Source organism: Ochotona princeps, chromosome 5 (genome assembly GCF_030435755.1).
Source record: "Ochotona princeps isolate mOchPri1 chromosome 5, mOchPri1.hap1, whole genome shotgun sequence".
NCBI classification, from domain to species: domain Eukaryota; kingdom Metazoa; phylum Chordata; class Mammalia; order Lagomorpha; family Ochotonidae; genus Ochotona; species Ochotona princeps.
The window spans coordinates 72223871-72242222 of record NC_080836.1 but is presented as its reverse complement, the minus strand read 5'-3'; the positions used below and the strand labels follow the sequence as shown (position 1 = coordinate 72242222).

Genomic DNA, 18352 nt, shown 5'->3' with positions numbered 1-18352 from the left:
GGACAAAACCCCAATTTAAGAAAGTATTTAACTGCCTGATATAGCCTCTGGGATACTTTTTCCCTCCTTCTACTCTTTGATTTCTTCGTTATGGAAACAATTTTGCTACATCATGTCCTATGAGTTCATAGACATTTCAGTCTTCCCTCTAGCAAAGCTGATGAAAAGTATAATTCATAGGCTGGAAGAATTTCTTTCATGTCCACATCACATTATTAGGAAAGTCAAACAGTTTGGGGATTGTTGTCAAAATTGGAAGAGTTGTAAAATGTCATATTAAATAACAGAATGTGAGAGGATTTTCTGCCTTCTAGTCCTGGATTATTATAGTTTCAAACAACATTCCCAACCCCATTAAAGAAAAAAGTACAAAAAAAAAAAGAAAACCCAAAACAACAAAAACCCCTCCAAACACTGCTTACCTTACCCACATACTTCTGTGCTGGATCCTGCTATGGTTTCTGGCCCTCTGCCTGCATGTCACACACTGAGTGACTCTGGGTCACTATAAGCCTTCAAGTAGCAATGCCCATGGAACACATATATTCCACTTAAGTAACTCAACTTCCCCTTAGCCAGATCGCCAATACGCCCTGTACTACTGCAATTCTATCAGACATAGGGGAATCATGTTACAAGGGAAGTTACAATGAAGAGAGACAGTAATGTTGTTTTATAGTTCAGGACACTAAAAATATTATAGATAGTATTGTTTACAGAAATTTCTCTCTCACAGTTCTGAAGGCTAGCGTGATTGTATTCCATGGAGGAACCTTTTGGCATTGTAGACTGCCTTAGTTGCCATTCTTTACTATTATTTTTTTCCCTGCACCCTCATGAAGTGGTGAGAAGATTGAAAATTCTGATTATCTTCATGACTTCATGATTTTCCGAAAGCCCCATCTCTGAATATCATCATTTTGAAGATTAAAAATCTCAAGATATTTCACAATGGGTATGAGGGGGAGGAAACACATTTAGTGGATTGTAAATCTGTTGAGTCGAAAATAGCTTTTGAAGCTTTTCCAAAATCCTAAGACTATAGAAACACATTTCTGGGGTCCTTCCTGTGGTACTGAAAGGGTCCTGAGGTTTCAGCTTCTTCCAATCTGACTTTGGACTTAGTGTGGGAAATTGGGTTGGGAGGAGCATTTACAAACCTGAGCACAGCCACAGAAAGGTGGTCGAAGGGCATGAAGGTCACCACCCTTTTACCCAGGAGAGGCAGTCACAGGCCATGCAGATGGAAGAGACCAAGTGGTTCACAGGTTGTTCTTGACTGCTAGGAGTCCTGCAAAAGCGAAAGACATTTTGAATCACTTGCTGATGTTAGGCCAGTTTCGCCTCCCATTTGACAGGAAGGGTTCAGGAAGAGGCTGCGTGAGACCCTCGGGTGAGTCCTGGGAAGGAGAGGCACGTATTGGATGAGGCCCTTGGTCTTTGTGTACCTTGGCAAATCTGGGATTTAGGAAGACTTTGGTCTTATTTAGATACCTTAGTGTCAGTTTTAAAGCTTGACATATGGAAAGTTTTAGGTAAGTCACAACCGCTTTTTTTCCTTCAGGATTTTATTAGTATTATTATTAATTACATTGCATTATGTGGCAACCGCTTTTAAAGTGAATATTCCAAAACAGCAACAATGCCACCTTACCTCTATTCAGTTTTATGTTTCTCAGTTTAAAGACAGATATTAATGTGGTAATCAATACAGGAGGCTAAGGGTTGCTGGTTTGGGACTGTTGTTTGTAGAAAGACTGCAATGGTGGGGTATCCCCTGGGATCCCCAATCTTCCTGTAGGAACTGACTCTTTAAGGGGAGGGGATCATTAGCTCTCTGCAGTCGCCTGACAATGACGCCTGGAATGACAGATCCAGAGCACTAAGCAGCCAGGGCTGTTTCCTGACATGTGATGGAACACAGCTGAAGCTGACTCGAGGAAATACAAAGGGAGTTTTATTGGCTTCAGGCGGAGAGTTCACCGCAAACACACTCCCCTCCCCAAGTTCCTGGGAGGGGCAGACCTCCCCCTCAGCTTTCCCCCTTCTGGTTTCATTGGCATGCCACGAAGTGAGTGATCCCCGTTATCATCACTTACATTCTCCCAACTTATTTATCTTCCTTCGAGAGTTTCTTTTGCTGAGCTCATTGAACATAAGCCCGACGACCCCATTCCCATCCCTGAAGCAATCACCATGGTGTGGGATACCAGGACTGGCGGCTCCTGAGGTGGGAGGTGTCGGTTCTGGCACCTCGAGGACCCATTGCCCCTGACTACTGTGATCAGAAAAGGGGACAGAAGGGAGATAGTGAGCACATGTACCCCAAACCGAGCCCCCCCCTAAAGTACACCATTCTTGGCTGGGGGGGGGGGGGGGAGAGGGATGTATCCTGGGACCTCCTCCCCAAGGATATAAGCAGTAACAACACCTAAAGCATTCTCATCCCTGGACAGACACCATGCAAAGGTTTTGGGGACAACACCCGTGAATTTCAGCGTTTGCATTTTTTCCCCCTAAGTGGGGAGGTGACAACGAGGATGCTACAAGGACAAGTACAAAGGCAGCCGAAAGCACGAACACGGCTCTTTTTAGTGTTAATGTACTGTCCAGGCAAAATACACCGGAACCTCAGTACCCCATCTTTCATGTGACCACACCCCACGTTAGGTGCCACGGGTACCGTCTTGCCCTTGCGCTTGGGGGAACGGAGGTACGACGCTCCCTCATCGGCTTGCGAGTGGGCTTTGGAAACAGTCCATGCCTGCGTGACCTGTGAGGGTCTTCTCCGTCCAGAGCGACGCGCTTTCCAGGATTCCTCCCGCCCTCGAGCCCCGCCGCAGCCCCTGGCCGCGTCCCCCGCCCAGCTGCGCCGCCCTGCTCTCCCGCATCTTCCTCAGGGACGTCCCACGGGCCCTGCTCTGCCTGTGTCTCTCGTCCTCTCCTCACATCGCTTCGCTTCCACAGGTCCCGAGCCGGCAAGCCCCCCTCCACTCCCTCAGCCAGGCGCCTCCAAGGGTCGCCCGGGCAGATGCCGCCCCGGCGCCTAGCGGGAGGGGCGCGGCGCCGCTGGAGGTGAGCGGGGCCGGGGCGCCGGGGCTACGCGGGCGGCGGGCAGGAGGGAGGGAGGCCGGCGGGCAGCGGCGAGAGGGACGCGACGCAGGCTGGCCGACGCGTTGCTCGCGGGCGACGCCTGGAGAGCCGAGCGGCCCGCAGCCGGGCGCTGCAGGGCCGCGCCACGCTCGGCCGCAAATCTCCCGGCGGCGTCCGGACCGCCGGCGCCCTCTGGAGCGCGGGCGGCAGACGTGGCTTCGCGCGTCCCCCCCGCCGCCGCCGCTGCCGCCGCCGCCGCTGACTCGACACCCGCGGCGGGTCGTGCAGCGGGCGCAGCGTAACCCGGGGTGTGGGCGGCGGCGCTGAGCCGCCTCGGAGCTCCGTGTGCGTGGCGGGCGGGCGAGCAAGATGCCAGCACAAAGGCGAGCCGAGAACCAGCCGGCTGCGGAGGGCGGCGGGCAGAGCCGCTGAGGGGCGCGCCGGGCGAGCTCCGCTCGTGCGCCGCGTTCTCTCAGGTTGTGGGGGGGTCAGTTCTGGTGTTGTGTGGCAGCGACCGCCGCAAGCCAAGAGCTGCATGCGACGCACGGCGGCGCCCCCGGCCGCCTGCCTTCTCTGTGGCGTGCAAGCACCAGCCCGAGAGCGCCGGGGCCTCAGGTCCGGGCGACTGCGGGGGCGCCGTCCCGCCCCGCGGCCGGGCCCCCAGCTGCAGCCCCGCCGTGGCCGCCGAGCCCAGGTGAGTTCGCGGTCCGCGTCTGGTTCCTAACCCGCGCCGCAGGTAGGAGCAGTGGGAGGTTGGCTTTGTTTTTCTCGCTCGCGCCCCAGCGCGGTCATTCATTTGACATTTCGTCTTCCGCTGGCGCTGGCTGGAGACACAGATGGGAGCCCCGGACGTGCCCGGTGGTTGGGTTACCCGGGGAGCTGGGATCTTGGGATCTGTTGGAGCATCCCTTGGGGGAAAAGAAGCTTCATATCTGTGTGAGCGTGGGATGTGCCGTGAGCATCCTCTGCTGAAGCCTGGGGCCTGGAGGAAGCCAGGGCTGCAGATTGAGACCTAGACGTTCCAGAGGACGCACAACTGCAGAGATTTGACTCCTTCATGCAGAGGTTTGACTTCTCCATTTGCTGCGCTAGGCTGCTTTGCCTCACTGTTTATCTGAGAACATTTCAGAGTTGCAAGGCTTTGGAGTCCATAGAAAAAGCTGACAGTTGCAGGGGCCCCCACATATTAAACTTCCAGAACAGAAGCGTCCAGGGTTGTTATGGAGGTGGACCACAGGCAAACTTCACGGGGCCTTTTAGCTTTCCTGGATGTGGTTTGAGCTTCTGTGCTATAGTCTTGTAAGCTCCCAGCTCCCCTGGTCCGCATTTCTTGGTCAAAGTATGAAACTTGTCTTTCCTTGAATGGCATTCTAGAGTTTGTCATCTAGAAGACGATGAACATCTTGATTAGTTCTCTTTCATTAAAACTGGTGAAATTTCATGCATATGTTTTATAAATGTGGTTTTCTTTTGCCATTTCTCCTATTCCCTCAAGAGCTCATTTCTGTTGCCTAGAGAGAACTTTTTTCTTCTCTCTCTCCACCCCAACAGATGACTGTGTCTTCTGAGAGGTTATCCTTAACATGACACTGATTTGTTGCAGAAGAAGAGCAGTTATCCAGTGTGTCTTTTTGGTTATCAAAGCAAGAGGCCTAATCTGGATGGAGATATTTAGTGGTGTGAAAAACTGGCCCTTGCTAATCTGTTTGGTCATCGGAAGATTCCTGCTGGGATTGTTTATATAGTGTGGGAGACAGATGGCATCTCCAGCCGATGAGAGAAGCCAGGCATAAAGAGTCATTGTATTCTTCAGAAATTACCCACTTCACTACTGGGAGGTGGGAGAAGGAAGGGGTGGAGGGTGGGAAGGATGAAATACTGCTTTCCAATGGAGACATTATAGCCTCAGCATCCAGCAGCCTAACCAGTTAACTTTTTTTCTTTCTTAGAACATTTGAAAAGTTCTCATTGAGCTCTGTGTTTTGATGACTACCTTGGTACATTTTTGATTCTGTTGTGGTTCGTGAAGCAGTTTAAGCAGTTCCATTAACAAAAATGTCTTTGAACTTAAAATTGTTGTGCTACTTCTAGGTGAAGAAGAGCTGTCCTTTCTTGTATACGAATGGTTGCTTGAACTTGGCTTTGCCCTTTGCTGGGAAGACTTTAATCTGCATTAGTTTGGATGCAGCCTCTTGTACATCTTCATGACAGTTGGCTCCCTGACCCCAGACATTTATGCCGTACCCCCACCCCATCCCGTGACTCTGAGCACTCTGCCTTTCTGATGATGTGCTACTGTAAGGCCTTTGCTTCACTGTCACCTTCACCACAGTGTCGGGCATCCTTAGGGATGGCTGTGGTGTCAGTGAAAAAATCGATTCTGAACATTTGAGGTAAACCAATTGGAGCTTTTCTGCTGCTACCGCTGTTGTAGATTGTCTACGAGTGGCAGCTTGCAACTAGATGACAAAATTGGTCTTCTTTGTGAATGTGAGGAAAAATGCCCCATTCACATTCACCAGCAACAAAACTCCATTTAACAAAGGCCATGGATTTAACAAAGTGATCCCTCAGAATTGGAAGCATGAAATAAAAGTAAGTGTTGGCTCTGTGTCACTTGGGCAGTGCAATGTTGGGAGGAAAGCACGCTTTCTTCTGTTTTCAAATCCTTTTGTAACACTGCCAAGAGACACAGTTCAAGAGACACAGATTCAAGGTTGTGACAGGAAGTTGAAGAAGAATGCTGTGGCTTTTTCTTCTGGATGATTACATTTTGCATGAAAGGTGGCTTTTGGGCGTTGTCCAATTTTCACATGTGCCCTGGTAAAGGCAAAATGACCCAGGATGCCAGATACTTATTTGGTGTATGGTTCATATCTGCATGCCCTATGACTAGATGAGCATCTCTGTGGTGAAATGTTCCTTTAAGTGAAGCCAATGGTTCCTGTCTTGGGGCTTTCTGGGGGTCTGGCCTTTATCCATATTCTGATGCATTGCTGCCTCCTTTCTTGGGAAAAAAAATTGGAGCTGCTTTTGCATGGTGTGCTGGCTAGGGAGTGGCAGCATTGAGAGCAAGCCTCTCCAGCTCTCTTGGCCTGAGAGAGGGCTGTGTTGGAAGTTCAGTTGCTCTAGTGGAGACAGAGGTTGTTCCAGTTGCTTCGTTACACACAGGTCCTCAATTGTATCAGGATGTGAGTGAGAAATTAGAAGAGGCATGACCTTTTGGTTTGCCTGGGATATTACTAGTTTGTTATTGTTGAATTAGTTGTCCAGGCACTCCTATGAAAATGTCCTGGTTTGGATGACAAACCGTAGTTATAGGGTTTATACTTGTAGTTACTCTACGTATCTTTTTTTTTTTAAGATTTTATTTATTTATTACAAAGTCAGATATACAGAGAGGAGGAAAGACAGAGAGGAAGATCTTCCGTCCGATGATTCACTCCCCAAGTGAGCCACAATGGGCCAGTGCGCGCTGATCCGAAGCCGGGAACCAGGAACCTTTTCCGGGTCTCCCACGCGGGTGCTGGGTCCCAAAGTTTTGGGCCATCCTCGACTGCTTTCCCAGGTCACAAGAAGGGAGCTGGATGGGAAGTAGAGCTGCCGGGATTAGAACCTGCGCCCATATGGGATCCCGGGGCGTTCAAGGCGAGGACTTTAGCCGCTAGGCCACGCCGCCGCTGGGCCCACTCTACGTATCTTGATTACTTTCACTACAGCCGCTCTCCTGACACCAGGTTTTGAGTTTGGCTTTATTTCCGTCATCTGTTTCTTTGATGCAGATAAAAGAAAATCAGACAAATTTAAACCTGAAAAATTCATGAAGAAAAAGTAAGTGAAGAAGATAGGAGAAGGAAATAATTTTTCTCTATTTCCTTATGGGGAATGAGATAGTTTTATTCTTAAGTCATTAAGTATGTATCATAGCTATGAGTTATAGTTTTCAATCATTATAAATATATAATTATGTATACATACCACCAAGGTATGTGCATATATGCCCGAGCAGACATAAACATGTATCTTGAGCAAATCTAGAAGAAACGAAGAACATTTTCTCGTCATGTGGATATGTTTCATGTAAAAACTAACAGCTTAGTCATATTTAGGATGACTACGTACCCTAGTTTTCTTAGGATAGTCTCAGTTGATACTTGTTGATCTGGTGTTAGCAACACATTCTACTCTCCAGAGTGTCCTTTTTACACAAAAAATTACACGGCCATCTTACTTATAAAGGAGACACATACATTTCTTCTAATTCAGTCATGCTGACCAAGCTTTTGAGGACTTAGGTGGAGTGCATGAAGGTGACAGTTATAATTAATTATAACACCTCTTGGCCCACACAGCAAATGAACTATTACAGACTTTTTTTTAAGCAAAGGAACTCGGTGATTGTTGCAGAAACAGATGCCAGACTTTGTATGTATTTGGAATAGAATGCAAAAAATCGCCAAGTGACCTGTGTCATCTGAAGCCCCTGAGAGAATTGCATGTGGGGAACAGACACAGGAGTCTCCTTATGGATATAAGTCCTTTCTGAAAAGCTGAGATCCAAATGCAACCCTGGAGACAAAATAGATTACAAGGGTCCCAGGGAGGCTCTTCCTATTGTTCTCATGGCCCAGAGATCTTGGAAAAAAGGAGAATGTGAAGTCAGGAATTCATAACGCTTGTACTCTAGAATCTCAGGACATATACAAGAATGGCAGCAAACACTAGATCTTGAAGATTGCATTCAGGTATAACAGATCTAGCATACTGGGAAATAGTTATGTTTTAGTGCTTGTCTCTACTCCTGATTAAAAATAATAAAAGAAAGGACCCCCATTTTGAAACATGTAAATAAAACTGTACAGCATGATACTAGATTTTTTACCTCTACCTACCATGTTATGATACATTTAAATAGCAGAAAGTTAATCTTGTTATCAGGTGACTATTCCATTGTGATAATTTGGGAACTAATAGGGGTTGGGCAGAGAATGATGAAGGAGAAGGGGAGGAGAAAACCCCTTTACTTATAAATTGTAAAAAAAAAAAAAAAAAAACCTTAAATAAATAAAAAAATAAAAAATAATTTGAAAAAGAAAAACAATTGCATTCATATCTGCAAGAGCCATGTAATCATTAGTTGTGCAAACTTTGGCAGAAAGTATTCTGAATCACTACAGTTGTCCTAATTTGCTTTGGCCCTAGGTAATTGGTTAATCACTACCACTTAGGAAGGCCTAATCTTTGGGAAATTGTGCCTCTCATGATCTCTTTCATGGCTTAATTTCTTAACTTGACTGTCTGCACCCAACCTCTCTAAATTTTAAATCAACTTCTAACTGTTTAATTTAATAATTTCTGTTGGTATAATTTTTTCTTAAAAATAAAAAAAACCCCAAATCTCAAATCTTTGGTGACTTATTTTCCTTTTATGTCTTACATTAAGATTTATGGATAATTGGGCGATTAGAAAGGAAAGAATATAAAAAATGTCATTTATTCATTCAACTATTATTTGTTTAGTTCTGTTCAGAATGGTCTCTGATCTATGTGCTGGGGATATTACCACTATATAAGGCAAAGAATTTGTGAATTTTTGTTCTGTTGGGGACAGGGGAGTGGGAATGGAAGACAGATGTACACAAAATAAATCAGTGAATTTTGGAGTATATTGGAAGGAAGTAAATGCTTTGGAAGGAAGACAGAGTAGAACAGTATGTATGCATGTAGTTGAATAGCCTTAGAGGAAGAAGGATACTTCAAGCAAATACTTAGGTTAGAGAAATTTTTGTTTAGATTCCTTGAGGGAGAGTTGCAGGCAGATTGAATAACCAGTGCTAAAGCCTTAAGACTGGAGTGTTTAAATGTGTTTACAAATTGGCAGGAGGAGCAATTTGATAAAGTGGAGTGACCTGGGAGGATTTGGAAGTGAATTCAGAAAGGCAGCAGGTGGTTTGTAGAATATGAAGGACCATGTGGTATGAGAGTAACTAAGTTCAGTAGACATTCCACTGTGTCCTTAAAACTGCTTTATAAAGTTGTAGATTTTGTATAAAAACTTCTTTGGTCAGTGTATATAGCTTATGTTTCAGCAATAGTTCATGTTAGTATACTTTCTATACAATTTTCTTATGTTTTATTTGCTAAAATAGTATTGCGTGTTGTTGTTCTCATTAAGTTGTATCCTATCTCATAAAAATAGTTTGGTGTTTAAGAAGTTATTCATTGGCATGTAGAAAATAGTGAAAAAGATAGTAGTGCAAGTGCTGTAATTTAGAATGGCATAGACAGGCTTAGGGAACTGAGTCCCATTGTAAATACAAATGTGAATCAATGTGTGGAGACAAAGGAATCTGTGAGAGTTACAAGTTCAAAACAGCAACTGAAATTCTAAAGTACAAATCGAAGTGCGGGAGAATAACTATCTCAAAATTGTCTTTTAAACTGTTTGCCATCCATTTGTCTAATCTTTCTTGGGAGTGAATCCTTAATCATTGCCTGTTACGAAACTTCTTCCATTAGTGGCATAAAGCCATGGATGTTTTTGTGTCATTTTCAAACAAAGCACAGTGGCTTCTCTGTTACACTTTTGAAGTTTTCTGGGACAACAACGCAGTTTTCCTTTACAAAATTATGGCATTACATTGTCAAAGGCAGGTATGAGACTGTAAGTGTACTCGCATCCGTAAAGATTCTTGTCGCAAAAGTAAATATGAGTCACATTATTGAAGAGACACTAAGAAAATTAGCTTGACAATTAGGACAAGCATCATCTGCAGAAACCAGAAGTTCCTGACAAAATTCCGTTGTCAAATGGCATGGTGGGCTGTTGTGTAACATCAGTGGAGTGGAGTGTGGAAGAATGATTACTATCAAATACATGATGGCAGATATTTCACTTTATGGTTGGCTGAAACCTCCGATGTCATGCAGAGCATGAATCAGCTTTTGGCTTTTGTTCAGGGAGAAGTACTTGGTGATGCTTTGTTCATTTATCACTGAAAACTTGTGCTATAAGGGAAGAGATTTTTCTTTGGGTTTACCATTATTTTTGAGGTTGGAAAAGTTGCTCAGGAGACAGGGCTAGCAAAGTAATGGTTTCAGGTACAGATCAGAAGGTGATGGCTTCCTGAAGAAAAGAAATTGTACCTAGAAGTCAACCCATATGCTGCTGAGTGCACAGACAAGATGTGGTGCTTTCAGATCTTGAGGAAATGCTGAAAGAAAAAGTGAGAACGGAGGATACAACCAAACTGTGGCCTCTGGGGATAGGAGCGTGCTGTGTAAAGTGAAGAGCAGTGAGTATAAAACTGCTTCTCCATGGTGATGCATACTGTCTGTGTAGTGGAATTGGGGCTCATGTGATGCATTATTTATGGGTGCCTTTTTTGCAAAGTAATTGTGTCTACATTCATTAGAAACAATTCTGTTATGTCCACTGGCATATGTCAGTAAAGTGCTTAGCCTACAGTGAACCATGCATGGCAAGGAAAGGGCAGGAAGGGAGAATTGTTAGCAGGTAAGGCCATATACCATACCACAATGTTATAATTTTTTTTCCTTATAGAGGTTCACATTGGCTATAAAAGGTTAAGAAAGAAATATTTTCAGTAGAGAGTTGTGCTTCAAATAACAAGCATATTGTCTTTCAGTGACTCATTAGAAAAGTCACAGCTCAAAGCCAAAGGACTTAGATCTAGTAAATTTTGATGTGAAGAGTGTACAGATAGAGGCTTGATTTGTATATGTAGTTTGAGAGCATGTGGAGAACTGTAGTGAGAGAAGTCTCAGCTTTTAGGATTTTTGTAATACAATATTAGATGCCTGGGGTTCAGATAGTAGTTGATAAAATTTGACAATTGGATATAGCCTTTCTTATAGCTTTGTTTTAGACTTCATTTTGTTTCAGGTTCTCAGGGTACCATCTGTAATATCCTTGGTCTGACCTAGAAACAGGAACAAGAGTGATTTCTAGGGCCCTGACAGTGGTCTTGTATTCTCTCACCATGAATCAACGAATCTATCTTCCTTTCTTTTTCACTGTATTTTTCTTTTCCTTTGTCTTTCCTTTTTTTTTTCTTCAACCATTGAGTTGCATAGCCAGGCTAGAAGAGATTTTGTTATAGCTCATCGGCCGTTTCACCATGTCTAGGTGAGAGAGTTAAGGGTTCTCCTGGGGAAAAAAAAGTTCTGTATTTTACTCAAGTAATCCACTCTAAAAGATGTAACATTTAGATATAGCACACATTTAATTTTAAGCTTTCACTCTTCAATAGAGACACCTAATTTTTGGACTCCCCCTTTGGACTTTATTAAAGATGAAGTCATACATACACTATCTTTTGGCTTCTGCAGTGATAACCATTATTTAGTGCTAGGATAGAAAACATTTGTGCATTATTCATTGAACATTGAGACCCTTATATATACCAGGCTGTATGCTTATGTGATGGGTATAAAAGAGATTAGTAATCAGTCCTGGCTTTGCCTAGATTAAGAAAAAATTGATCTAGTGGGACACAGACAAATAAGGTAAGAATAAGAATAAACAAACATATATGTAATTGCAAGGCAAAGATGGCAAAAATATTACATGTGTTAAATCTGGGTGTTGGTATGGGGATTTCTGTTATCTTCTGAACTATGTGAACTGAACATATATTTGAAACATTTCATAAATAGAAACTGAAGAGATACAGTTTCAAGTGTGATGCATGCTTTGTAGAAGGGGCTTTGGTGAAGAATGTGGTATAACTGAGGGTTTCTGTAGATGGAGTGAAGTGTATAATTCATCATTCGCCTATGAAAATGAATGAAGATACTTCAGCATGTTTCAGCAAAAAGTTGTAATGGTGATTGATTACAGAGTTAACAAGACCTATGGAACAATATTCAAGAACTTGGAGGAATGCTCCACTTGATGCAGTGATCAAGCCTATCTTAAGTGTGTGTGGATTTCTACACATCTACATTCTTTCCCCTGTCCCATAGGCAAGAGCAGGCAAATTAAGAGATTCAGGTTAGAATTATGTGTTAGAGAAAAATTTTGTTCTTCAGTTGAGGAAAACTGGAAATGATGAGATGCACACTAGTGTGGCTTTATTATAAAGACTTATTATCAGATCTTCTGCTTCCAGTCCAGCTTCCTGATTTTACACACCCCGGGAGGCAGCAGATGATGGCTCAATTACTTAGACCCTTGCCTCCTGCACGGAGATGTGGATCGAGTTCCTGGCTTCAACCTGTCCCAGTCTTAGTTCTGAATATCTGGGAAGTGAACCTGTGGGTGAAAGATCTCCCTAACCCCCTACATTTCTCTGCATTTCACCTAAATAGAAATAAACAAACTAGTTGTTCAGTGTTCTTCACAGGTGATGCTTGAGTTCTTAGGGGGTAAGTTCTGTCCTTCCTCCACTCAGAATGGGTGGTGCTAAGTGGAGTCTTCTGGTTTGCTGTAACTAAGCAAATCTTTCCATCCTACCAATACCCCCCGCTCGTTGTCACTTCAGCACTTTTGGTCCAGGATGCACCTCCTACTCAAAGTGCCCACTAGTTCTACTTGCTCTTGAAAGTCCTTTGAAATAAAACTTAAAAAAACACTGGTTTGCGTCATTTTTCCCACAAATGATCCTAATGATCCTACTTGCTACTGGTCCATACGGAGTTTACCTGGTCAGTGATTGACAATCAGGTTGGGGGGAAGTGACTATCCTGGTCTGCTGGGAGGGGACGGTGGATCTGTTTACTTGGGCATCTTTCTTCTAGATGGTACTGTGCCGCACTCTTGGGAATAATTATAAAAATGAAGATCTCAAACATCTTTTGTTTTAGGTGGTACTTTGGTTATTTTGTGTTCCTTTTGTTTTTATACCAACTAGATTGTAAGTATAGAAAGGTGGCAGATGCTTCCATATAATGCCTGGTATTGATCAAGTTGAGAATATATGATAGTGCACAAAGGCTTAGGAACCAATTGCTACTTACAAACCATTATGAAAGGCTAGTAATTGTATGAATCACGTGAAGAGGCAGTAGGTGGTAAAAGGTGAACTTTTTTGTGTGTTTAAAGTAGCAGAAAGTCCAGTTTTGGAGATTTAATTAATTCAATGACTATACTCTTTATTTTTAAGCCTTTTACTTTCTTTGTATTCCAGGTGTTGTCACCACACCACCAGCAATGGTGGCATTATTGGGGAACTTGTTAGAAATGCAATTTTTTTTTATTCCATAGGAGTGCGATGGAGTTAGAGTCTGATTGTCAGCCAGAGCCCCCACCACCCATGTTGTATGCACACTGAAGTCTGAGAAGTGTTGCTTTAGCTCGTCAGAACTCATGAATTATGGGGAAATGTTTATCTTTAGTAAGCTATATGTCTGGAAATGAAGGTCTCGTTGGTCTCCGGATGAGGTTCTCTGTGGTTTCTGCAGTGTGGCTTAGCGTTAAACTGTTTCATGAAAGAATTTGTCAGTCTAGAAGATTCCTTTGCAAAAAAATCTTGGAGAAATTCAGGCATGTAGATGACATTTAGATTTTAGACAAGATGGTGATAATAGGAAGATGATGCAGTTGCTGAAGTGAGAAACTGGAAGAGATTGGCAAAGGTAGAGGAACAAGAACCTGCAGGCTAAAAGCAAGAGGTGGGGGTAGGTTTTCCCTTTAAGATTGGATCCAACTTTTTTTTTTATTAATTACATTGCATTATGTGACACAGTTTCATAGGCTCTGGGATTCCCCCCACCCCTGCCCAAACCCTCCCCCCATGGTGGATTTCTCCACCTTGTTGCAGTATTATAGTTCAAATTCAGTTGAGATCCAACTTTTAACTCCCTGGACTTGGCGTCATCTCAAACTCTAATACCTCCAGAGCCAGGAGGTCACAGATAGAATCAGCTGGATGAACTGTGCATGGGAAACTGTGGAGTGGTGAGGAACATGGATAGACTTGGGTCTTCAAAGGAGAAGGAAGTGGCACTAATTGGCTTACTCAGTTGTTGTCACAAAGGAACTTGGCTCCAAAATGACCTACTGTTCAGATGTTTCAGATGAGGCTGAATAATTGTATACAAAATGTCTTTGAGCATAATTTGTTAAGCAGCTAAAATGGCTTTGAAGTGCCTTATACCAAACAAAATGCTTATGTTGCTGTGCCTGATTTACAATACCTCTTCTGAGGTATTGTAAATAAACAAAATGGGGTTGATATCTGACCGTTTCAATGGCAGACATCAAATACAAGAAGAGGGCTTTTGGGGATCATGTGGATCTTGACTAAGTAAAAGAAATAAAAAAAAACAGAAAAGAGCTGCATTTACTCTGATGGTGTTACTTAAAACATGTAATAGCTGAAGAAAATCAGCAGTATTTGAAGAAGTAGGGTTGGCAGAGTAAAACCTAGCTGTTATAACATCATCCAAAAGCATGAGGTGTTTGTAAAGCTGAGTAAATGGGGACACAGAAAGTATGTTGAACCCCCAACCTAAGACAACATATTACAGTGCAGCAGTCAGTGCTGGGAGGCCAGGACATAGCTTCGACTGTCTTGTGCTGGAGAAGTAGGACTGGAGCTAAAATTCGAGTCAATTTGCCTTTAGCATCTGGCTGTTGGATTTGGGTGATTGCTGATACTTGACATTTGCTGAATTTTCAGTCAAAATTTTGTCATGGTAAAATGAATATTTTTCATATTTTAAGAATGAGAACTAGGGAAATGAACAAAAATTCTTTCTGAAGACTTGCTTTTAATTGCCTTTCTTGTTACAGATCAAATTCCTTAAGGGGAAGGCTGGTTTGTATTTGTCTTTGTAACTACAGCATCTAGCACAGTCTGGATCAGTGAATATTTCTAGACCTGAACCAATTCTAAGACAAAATAATTTCTTTTTTTCTATCTTGGGAAGTCATTCTGCAGATATTCGGTTCTTCACCCCTTGTTTTATAAAGTAATAGATTTGTTGCATATAATCCATTTGCCATGAGAGTCATTATTTTAAAGGTAATACATCTACAAAGTTGTCCAACCATTGCTACTCACTCTAGAATCTTTCCATCACTCTTGAAAGAAACTTCATACCCATTGTTATCACTCTTCACCACTTATGTTCTAAGTCTCTGTCAACCACACTTTAGTTTTTGTCTCTGTGGATTTGCCTATTCTGGGCACAAATTAAAATATAGTCTTTTGTGACTGGAATCTTTGGTTACTGTAATGTTTTCAGAGTTTATACTTGTTGTATGTGACGACACTTCCCCTCTTTTTATTACTAAATAATATTTCATTGTATGAATGTAACTGATTTTGCATTTGATGGACAACAGGGTAGTCTCACTTTTTTTATTTATTTATTTTTTATTAATTATTATGCATTATGTGACAGTTTCATAGGCTCTGGGAATCCCCCCACCCCTCCCCACGCCCCTCCCCCCTGGGGTAGTCTCACTTTTTAGCTATCATTAGTAAGATTGCTGCTGTGTCTGTTTTTGTATGGATATGTGTTTTCAGTTTTCTGGGATAGCACACGTAGGAATGGAATTGCTAAGTCATTTGGTATTTTCTTTTTTATTCTTCTGTTTTCTTTTTAATTTTCTGATATAATTCCATGGGATCTGGGTTTTCTCTTGCCTACTCCTCAATTTCCCTCCCACTGACTGATCTCTCGATATTATTACAATAGTATAGTCCTTCATAAGCAGACATAAGTCCATCATTCTGCTGTTTAAGTGTATCCTGACATTGTGGGTACAGACAACGGCAGACAGTCCAGCATTGTATTGTTAAGATAAATCCATTGGGAGTCCATCTTTGATTTGAAAGTAGGGAAGCATACTGCATTGTAGAGTAAAATGGTATTTTCTTAAGATAAAGATAAGCTTATATTCATCTGGCAAATACTGATTGTAAGAATAAATGTATCTAGAAAGCTATAGTTTTTCATTATTTGCTTGTTTTGCTTCATGCACTGGCATCAATAAAAAAATTGGTTAAAATATTTTGAACCATTTTATGGATAATTTTGCTGAAGAAGGTTCAGCTACATTATTTCTTTATATATTTGTAAGATATTTACTTTTTTAGATGATTCAAAATAGATGGATTTATGAACCCATTGCTTTTTTTGTGATTGTACATCTGCATAATTCTCCTTTCTAATAAGCTTCTTCAGCTTCATTTTGGTATAAGATGTAAGTTATATACACTTAAGGTAAGTAATTTGAGGTTTTGATAAATGTATTGTGAAATGATTACTGTTCACACGAATTTTAATGTACCTGTCACCTCACATGTTTATCATTTTTTTTTTTTTGGTTATGAGGAAACTTTGGGACTACCTTGGCAAATTTCAAGTATGTAATACAGAAGTGCTAACCTCAGCTAATGTGCTACACATTTGATCTTGATCTCCAGAATTTGTTCATGTTTCAAAAATTAAACATCACACCCTTTGTCTAGCATCTTCCCAATTCTCTGCTTCAGAATCCTAACAACCACTTTACTACTCTGTGCTATGAATTTGACTGCTTTATATTCCACATTTAGGAGACATTATGTAGCATTTTTACTTTTGTGTCTGGATTGTTTCATTTAGTGTAATATCTTTCAGAGTCATCCATATTGTCCTGAATTGTAGGGTTTCCTGCTTTTAAAGGGCGCATAATGTTGAATTTTGTGTATAATTGAGTGAGATTTGAAAGTTCATGGGACAATGAAGTTAAATTATTAAAAATAAATCATTTAGGCTTTATGACTCAACATAACTTACATCCTCAGTTTAAAAAAATATTTATTTGTTTTTATTGGAAAGTCAGATTTATAGAGAGAAAGAAAAACAGAGAAAGATTTTCCATGTGCTGGTTCAAGTGGCTGCAATGACCAGAGTTGAACCGATCCAAAACCAGGAGCCAGGAGCTTTTTCCAGGTCTCCCACATGGGTGCAGAGTCCCAAGGCTTTGGGCCATCCTCAACTGCTTTCCCAGACCACAGGCAGGGAGCTGGATGGGAAGTGGAGTAGCTGGGTTATGAACCAACGTCCATAGGGGATCCTGGCATAAACAGGGTTTTGACTTTAGCCAGTAGGCTACCATGCCTGGCCATCAACCTCAGTTTTTAAAGTGTAGTGTCTATGCCCGAGGGACCTGGGCATCTGGGCTGTAATCCTGCGCCAGCCTCAGCTCTGTGGCCCTTCCCATTTCCGTTGAAAGCTGTCTGCTTGTCTGCCGCTGAATCAGCACAGTCATTTTGCCTCTTGTGGAGGATAATGTTTCCTTTAATTTTTTTCACTTATATCAGCTGAACGAATTGAGATGTTAATTTGGTTTGATATTGTGTCTACTGTTAAATGTGAGCAAGGTTAAGATGTGAACAAAATGATTTGTTTCTTGCAAATTGATATGAATGGTATTTTGCTACATATTTCATCATCTCTCTCTTTTTTTAGTATTGATTTTTTCATTTGAAAGAGGGTGATACAGAGATACCTTCCATTCACTGGTTCACTCAACAGATGGCTTCAATGACCAGAAGTGATTCAAGCCAAAGCCAAGATCTAGGAACTACATCTGGGTTCCCCGTGTGTATACAGGCATCCAAACACTTCAGCCATCTTCCACTGCTTTTTCCAGACCTTGAGTTGGACCAGAAAGTGAAGCAGCTGAGACACAAATTGATCCCCATATGGAGTGTCAGCATTGTAGGTGCTACAATGCTAGCTCTACATACTCTGTCTTCTGTATCATCTCATTTCTTCTTAAAATGAGTTGTTTCTAAAGCTTTACCTTCTTTAGACACTGTCATTAAAATTTTCTATAAAGTATCCATGATTTCACCATTCTTGCACTCAACTCCACATCAATGTAATGTTTGTTCATAAATTTTAGCAGAATTTATTACTCTTGATGGGTTCTCTTCCAACTGATTTTTTTTTATCTCTTTGGTATTGCAAATTAAATCCTATTGAGGGATATTAGAAGTTAGTATAAGTTTATATTGGTGCAAAAATTTTTTGAAATCTGTGCGTAGTTTTAAAATAATATACATTTCTGTCAACTCCAACCATTCCTCATGTATGTTTGCTTTGCAACAAAACAAATTCATTTCCACAGGCTTCTTTAAGGATTCTCATATACGTTTGTTCATTGTGTATGTGTGGTGTTTTCTGTATCCATATAACATTGATGGAAAACCTGATTGTTTTCCTGGTTGATTATCATGTAGTGCTGTAGTGATGTGGAAGGGAAATAACTTTGAAGTACTGATTTGATTCACTT

General features: G+C 42.0%; 1 protein-coding gene across 2 annotated transcripts in view; it reads left to right on the top strand.

Moving 5' to 3' along the window:
- Positions 1–2848: 2848 nt before the first annotated feature.
- The window catches only part of HECW2 (HECT, C2 and WW domain containing E3 ubiquitin protein ligase 2), a 396630-nt gene continuing 381126 nt past the window's right edge, over positions 2849–18352 (top strand). Inside the window, exon 1 of one of the 2 annotated variants that reach the window (XM_058664754.1) lies at positions 2849–3075. The gene's annotated coding sequence lies outside the window, so the exon portion shown is untranslated. Of the gene's footprint in view, positions 3076–3648; positions 3788–18352 lie in introns of those variants that run through there. The other variant, XM_058664753.1, reaches the window with a different exon arrangement.